The 7,947-nt window shown below is 40.4% G+C and overlaps 1 pseudogene; it reads left to right on the top strand.

The window, feature by feature from the left end:
• Nucleotides 1-3,263: 3,263 nt before the first annotated feature.
• Nucleotides 3,264-7,781, top strand: LOC102422973 (annotated as a pseudogene).
• Nucleotides 7,782-7,947: the final 166 nt, after the last annotated feature.

Here is a 7,947-nt window from a genome sequence, read left to right as displayed (position 1 = left end):
GACTCCACATTTGCAGTTTTGTCCTTTTCACATACTTACAAAAGGGGGGCAGGGAGGTGTGGGGCTGGGTGGCTTGGGGGCCTAGTGTAGAAAAGAGAGGGCTGTTTCCCTGGACAGTCTGCCTTCCGCAGATGGACGGGTGGGCGGGAGAGGTGCATCCCGGGCAGATGCTGTGGGGGGAGGGGAGAGCTCTGGCCTCGTTCCCCATTCCCTTTATTGCGCAGTTGGAATAAGAGTCTTCATTTATAGGAAGTTCGGCAGTTTCCTTCACCCTAAACATAAAAGTTAAGCAAAAAGTCAGGCCTCTGTGTTGTCTTTTTCAATATTTTGGTAAGTAGTAGCTTTATATTGTGGCTTTCATTTGCATTTCCTAAAGTCATTTTTAAATTATTCGATTTCTTTTATACCCACATCCAATCTCTTAGCAAATTCTATCAGCTCTACCTCCATAATATGTCCCATGTCCAAGTACTTTCACCATCTCTACTTATACCTTGCTTCATGTCACCACCTATATATATAAAAACCCAGCAACCAGAACAGCAGAACAACCAGAATGACCAGAACGCCTGGCGGCTGCAGCAGCCAATCAGCCTGATCTGGGCCATGATCGGCCCCCAACACCCTGATCATGGGTGGGGCGGCCAGCCAACTGCCTGCGGCCCATCCCCCTGGCCGGCCCCGCCCCCAATCATGTCCTGCATTTTATTTATTTATTTATTATTTAAACTTTTTATAAGAGTTTATTTGAGCCAAGTTGACAGCATGTGCTGGGGAACAAGATCTCAAATGCTTCCTCATTCCATTATTTAGATTTTTGATTTCCTTCATTGGTGTTTTATAGTTTTCAGCATAAATATCTATCATATATTTTATTATATTTATTCCTAAGTACTTTATTATTTTGGTGCAATTATAAATGATATTGTTTATTTAATTAATTTTTCAATTACTCACTGCCAGTATACACAAGTACAATTGATTTATATATTATGACTTCGTATTCTGTGTCTTTGCCGAACTCATTACTATTTAACTCTAGGATGTTTTTTGGTAGATGTTTAAAAATATTTTTTTATTTATTTCAGAGAGGAAGGGAGAGGTAGAGAGAGATAGAAACATCAGTGATGAGCGAGAATCATTGATTGGCTGCCTCTTGCATGCCCCCTACTGGGGACCGAGCCCGCAACCTGGGCATGTACCCTTGACCAGAATCAAACCCAGGACCCTTCAGTTCACAGGCTGATGCTCTATCCACTGAGCCAAACCAGCTAGGGCATTTTTTGGTAAATTTAATAGAATTTTCTACATAGACAATCATGTTGGTTACTAATTGAGACAGTTTTATTTATTTATTTTTCCATTCCATATGTCCCCCCTCCCCCAACCCCTTGCCTTGTTGCATTGGTTAGAATTTTGTGGATGATATTGGAGTGGCAAGAATGAACATCCTTGCCATGTTTCCAATCTTAAGGAGAAAACATTCAGTCTTTCACCATTAAGTATTATGTCCTTTCTGTAGATCGACTTTTTAAAAAAAGTTAGAGAAGTTTCCTTCTGATAATCTTTTGTCGAGAGATTTTTAACATGAATGGATGTTGAATTGTTAATGAATTTCTCTTCTTCAATTGAGATTGCCATGTGTTTTTTTCCTTATTTATTTTTTATCCAATAGAAAAAAAGCTTTATGTACCACAGTACATATTTGTGATGGAGAACATTGGGAGGTTTTAAACCAGAAAAACAAACATAGATTCTAACAACAGAAGAGAGGTTAAGTGCCCTAACCGGTTTAGCTCAGTGGATAGAGCATCGGCCTGTGGACTGAAAGGTCCCGGGTTCAATTCCGGTCAGGGGCATGTACCTTGGTTGTGGGAACATCCCCAGTAGGGGGTGTGCAGGAGGCAGCTGATTGATGTTTCTCTCTCATCAATGTTTCTAACTCTCTATCCCTCTCCCTTCCTCTCTGTAAAAAATCAATAAAATATATTTTAAAAAAAAAAGAAAGAAGAGAGGTTAAGTAACTATGATACATCTACATGATGGCATATTATGCAGTCATTAGAATAATTTATTAAAAATTTGTGATAACACTAAAGTTATTATCACAATTATACATAAATAAAGCAGAATATACACTACGGTTTCAATTACTTTGATGATAACTATAGAAAAATTCTAAAAGAAAATATCTCTAAATAGTAACATTTGTTGGTGAAATTTGGTTTTCCCCCTTCCTTTCTACTTTTTTGTGTTTTTCATATTTTCTACTATATTATTTTTGTAACAATTATATGAGGAAAATAAAATTTAAAATATAGACTAACAAATACATTTATAACTAATATATGAAGATACATAATTAGTCTATGTTATGTTGTTATTTAGTTGATATTAATAAAATATCAAGTTAGAAAAGCCATTTAAGATGGGCGATATGGCTATGTATGAAGTAAAAGCTAATGTTTAAAATAGATGTCTTGCCCTAACCGGTTTGGCTCAGTGGATAGAGCGTCGGCCTTCGGACTCAAGGGTCCCAGGTTCGATTCCAGTCAAGGGCATGTACCTTGGTTGCGGGCACATCCCCAGTGGGGAGTGTGCAGGAGGCAGCTGATCGGTGTTTCTCTCTCATTGATGTTTCTAACTCTCTATCCCTCTCCCTTCCACTCTGTAAAAAATCAATAAAATATATATTTAAAATAAAATAAAATAAAATAGATGTCTTATTGTACTTTATCTCTTTATAGATCAAGTGTTGATAGAAGGCAACCAGTGCATTGCTTTCATGGTTTCCAACCCTTACCCCCTTTATTTTTCTACCTAGCACTTATTATCACTGACATTTTACAAATTTATTTGTTTATTGCCTGTAGAACTTATTGACAGTAAGTTCTACAAGGACAGGGACTTCTATAGTCCCTGCTCCTAAAATGGTGTTTAAACCATAGTAAATGCTCAATAAATATTGTTGAATAAATTCGTGATAAATTGTGGTAAATCTAGAGCAACAATACCAAGATCCTGAAAAGCAACCCATCACATAAGCAACCCTTGAAGGAACCAGAGATGTTTAACCTTGAGAAGAGAAGATTTAGGGAAATAGGATCATTGTCTAAAAGTATGCCGGGCTGTCACAGTGGTTTTGGAGGTCAGAACTTAGGCCTGACCTGCTTGAATACTTCCAGTGATGGGGAGTTCACTATGGTGTGAAGCAGCCAGTTCCACTATTGGATTGCTCTGTTAGAAAGTTGTACTGCCCAGCCGCTCCACCTCCCTTTACACGTGGTGTCTGCCCTGCCGCCCTGCTCGCCCCGGACCCCGATCGTGCACCATGGCACCCGGCCAGCTCGCCTTATTTAGTGTCTCTGACAAAACCGGCCTCGTGGAATTTGCCAGGAACCTAACTTCTGTGGGTTTGAGTCTGGTCGCTTCTGGAGGGACCGCGAAAGCTCTCAGGGATGCGGGTCTGGCCGTCAGAGATGTCTCTGAGCTGACGGGGTTTCCCGAAATGTTAGGGGGCCGTGTGAAAACCTTGCACCCTGCAGTCCATGCCGGAATCTTGGCTCGTAATATCCCAGAAGATAATGCTGACATGGCCAGACTTGATTTCAATCTTATAAGAGTTGTGGTTTGTAATCTGTATCCCTTTGTGAAGACAGTGGCTTCTCCGGATGTAACAGTTGAAAAGGCTGTTGAGCAAGTTGATATTGGTGGGGTAACCCAGTTGAGAGCAGCAGCCAAAAACCACGCTCGAGTAACCGTAGTGTGCGAGCCGGAGGACTACGCCGCCGTGTCCACAGAGATGCAGAGCTCCGACAGCAGACACCTCCTTGGAGACCAGGCGCCAGTTGGCCTTGAAGGCTTTCACGCACACGGCACAATATGATGAAGCAATTTCAGATGACTTCAGGAGACAGTATAGTAAAGGAATATCTCAGATGCCCTTGCGGTACGGAATGAACCCTCATCAAACTCCAGCCCAGTTATACACACTGCAGCCCAAGCTTCCCATCACAGTTCTCAATGGAGCCCCTGGATTTATAAACTTGTGTGATGCTTTGAATGCCTGGCAGCTGGTGAAGGAACTCAAAGAAGCCTTAGGCATTCCAGCTGCTGCCTCTTTCAAGCATGTCAGCCCAGCAGGCGCTGCTGTTGGAGTTCCCCTTAGTGAAGATGAGGCCAAAGTGTGCATGGTCTATGACATGTATAAAACCCTCACACCCATAGCCACTGCATATGCACGAGCAAGAGGTCAGAAGAATAACGGGGGTTTTATGGTGTTTTGGTTTGTTTGTTTGTTTTCACAGAAAAAGCAATATTTTATCCGAAATAGAATAAAATAGTAATAACTCTTTTTCATTATAAGATTTTAAATTATCTTTGTTTTTTATTTATACTTCTGAATGGTTGTATGAGTGCCTCGGAATAAATTTGTTTATAAAAGTGAAAAAAAAAAGAAAGTTGTACTGCACTAACACTTATTTCTCTATGCCTTCCTCTTATTCCTTAATCTGTTCTCTGGAGTCCCACAGACCAAATCTCATCCCCTCTTCACCTGTAACTGGATGAAATGAGACACTAAGGGGAATTGTTAGGGAAATTTAAAGAAAATTACAGGACTTTGGTTTTGCAGAAAGGAACACACATACTGAAAAATGACAGGCTAAAACATTTTAAAGGTTTTATTGTTGTTTGTTTTGGTGGGAGGGGTTGCAAGCTTGTGAGAGGAAAGAGAAAGAGGAGAGGTGAGTTGATGGCTAGAAAGAGGAATCTTAAGGAAAAGAAGAGAAACATCTAAAAAAGAATTTGATTATGTTTCTGTTGTATGGGCTATGATGAACCTTTTTATCAGACTTTCCATTAAGTAATCAGTAAAATATCTCTGTTTTCAGGGATATATAGGAGTTCTGCGTCTGGTGAGCATGGAGCAAGACTAAAGCTACTTATGAGAGGCCTGTCACATGCAGGAACACATCCACCAGTCTTTTAGATATACAAAGGGATATTAGGGGAAATAGAGTTTTTGTTTCTGTACACGGGAAATGAGAATAATAGCATCTGCCAGGAAATGAGAATAATTTCTGTCCTTCTTTCCTAATACACTTGGGGGAATAAAAATGTTTGATAAGATAAGAGGAAAAAAAGTTTTTCTATAACTATAAAGTTAGATATGAAAGCAAGGGATTATTCTTTTCTAGAGAATTCAACCATATTTTTATTTTTTAAAAAAAAAATTTAAGTATAGTTGCTATATAATATTATATTGGTTATATTAGTTTCAGGTGTACAATATAGTGATTTGACATTTTTGTGCCTTACACAGGGGTGGGGAATGTCTGGCCCTTGGGCCGTATAAGGTCTGCGAAATCTTTTGGTCTGGCCCTGCCAAGCCATTAGGAGTGAGTTAATTAAATGTTTGACTAAATATAGCAGGCTAATTTTTAAGTTGATAATCTAGTATGGCTCACCAATGATGTTATAAATACCCAAATAGTCATTGGCTGAAAAAAGGTTCCTTACCCCTGACTTGCAATGTAGGTATTATTATTAAAGTAAGTTGGATATTGGATAAAATAACTTCCTTTCTCAAAAATCTTCCATTCATTCATTCATTAAGCCATTTGTCACCTATCTTCTAAATCCTGGCACTGTTCTAGATATTAAGGATACAAAAATGAACCAGGGTATAATTTTCTTAGAGGAGAAAATAGTTAACTACTTCCTATGGAATTAACTATAAATTAGTGGCATTCTTTTTTTAAAATATATATTTTTATTGATTTCAGAGAGGAAGGGAGAGAGAGAAATATCAATGATGAGAGAGTATCATCTGCCTCCTGCACGCCCCCTATTGGGGAAGATCGAGCCACACTCAGGCATATGCCTTTGGCCGGAATTGAACCTGGGACCCTTTAGTCCACAGGCTGATGCTCGATCCACTGAGCCAAATCGGCTAGGGCGGCATTCTTTTTTTAAAAATTAAATTTTTTAAATTGAGAGTCAGAGAGAGAGAGAGAAATTGATTTTTCTTCTTGTACTTATGCACTCATTGGTTGATTCTTGTATGTGCCCTGACCGGAGATTGAACCAACAATCTTGGTATACCGGGACAATGCTCTAACCAACTGAGCTAGCTGACCAGGGCCAGCGAGTATCCAAATGTCCCATTTTATCTCCCACAACATTTCCTTCCATAAACTGTATTCAGAGCAGCCCCATCAGACCATTTACTATTCCCCAAACACAAGGTGCCCTTTCACCCTCCTTGCCTTTGTGCAGGGAGATTAGTCCAGAATCCACTCATTTTTCATTCATGGAACAAACATGTAATGGCTCTTTCCTTTTGTGAGGTGTTATTCTGAGTGTCAGGAACATGTTGAAAAAATAAGATATAATTTCTTCCCTTGAAGATTTTACCCACGAGGGGAGAAACACCTTTCCCCTCTTCACCTAGTGACATTCTTCTCTTTCTTCAAGGCCCACGTGAAATCTGCGGCCTCTGTGTAGCTTTCCTCGATCCCTTTCTCTCAGCACGTCGCTTGTGATTACTTTGTACCCTTCCCATTCCTTCTGTGTTAAATGACCTGTTTTGTATGCCTCTTCCTCTAGACCAGCGGTTCTCAACCTGTGGGTCGCGACCGCTTTGGGGGTCGAACGACCCTTTCACAGGGGTCGCCTAAGACCATCGGAAAACACATATATAATTACATATTGTTTTTGTGATTAATCACTATGCTTTAATTATGTTCAATTTGTAACAATGAAATTGGGGGTCACCACAACATGAGGAACTGTATTAAAGGGTCGCGGCATTAGGAAGGTTGAGAACCACTGCTCTAGACTATGAACTCCTGGGCAGGAATCATGTTTTACCCATTTCTGCATTCCTGAGGGCAGTTAGCATAATGCTCTGTGCATCAAATAGGACCCAGCAACAGTTGGCTGAATTGGAAGAAGCATGGGATACAGTAACCTAAACCTGCAACCACCTGGCAGGAGACATAAACTCAAGACATAAATGTTGAACTGAATTATAAAGTAGGGGAGCACAGGAAGCCAAGCCACCCAGGAGGCTTTTAGAAGGTTCCAGGAGTCACTTGTTTAAATTTAGTCTAGATTTGTTTATTTCTTCTGTAAACTCCAGCTGGACTTCCAATAGTCTGACTGTTGGGGGACAGGCCTAAGCCAAACATTCTGAGGTGGTTTCAAACAGAAAAGTATGACTTCTGGGACCTTTATAGTTGCCCAAATGCCAGCTGTTTAGGCTTCAGAACTCTGAATTCTAGCTGTCAGAGCTATCGTAGAAATTACGAACTTCCTTTCCGACTTATCCAGGGTCACACAGCTGTGAACAAATATTCACACGTGTAAGCATAGTCAGATGAACCTTCTATCTACTCTCTACTGTGTTAGAACCACCCAGAAATGAGGTTCATACTTTATCCCTAAAGTCAGTTACTCAGCCCGCTGTTTTCCTGCCCCTTTACCTCTCCTGCTTTTGGGTGTGGACGTGAGCGTTCCGAGGATCACTGCAAGTCATCTCCTTACCTCTACGTCTCCTGACTGCTTCCCCCTCTCACAGCACGGTGAAGCTCAGGGTCAAAAGCCAGAAGTTCCAGTTCCAGTTCCCGTTCTTGTACCGGCTAACGGTGGGGCCTGGAACAGGCCGCTTAGTCTTTCCCAGCCTCAGTTTCCCTTTCAGTACTAGAGTGCTCAGGTCTCACATTTTATAACTCTGCCTCCTGTGGACTCAGAGAAATATCAAGCAGATTGTGGATTGAGAAAGCACAAAGAGAGCATTTACCTTCCCTAACTCCAGAGGGTTTTTAAGTTAATTAATTTATTTTATTCTTTTATTCATTTATTTATTTATTTAAATTTTATTTTATTGTTTAAAGTATTACAACATAGTAGTCTTACGTCTCCTTTTTTTCCCCCATTGACCTC

This window comes from Myotis lucifugus, unplaced genomic scaffold (genome assembly GCF_000147115.1).
Source record: "Myotis lucifugus unplaced genomic scaffold, Myoluc2.0 scaffold_60, whole genome shotgun sequence".
Classification (NCBI taxonomy): Eukaryota; Metazoa; Chordata; class Mammalia; order Chiroptera; family Vespertilionidae; genus Myotis; species Myotis lucifugus.
This window is presented reverse-complemented; position numbering and strand designations above follow the sequence as displayed.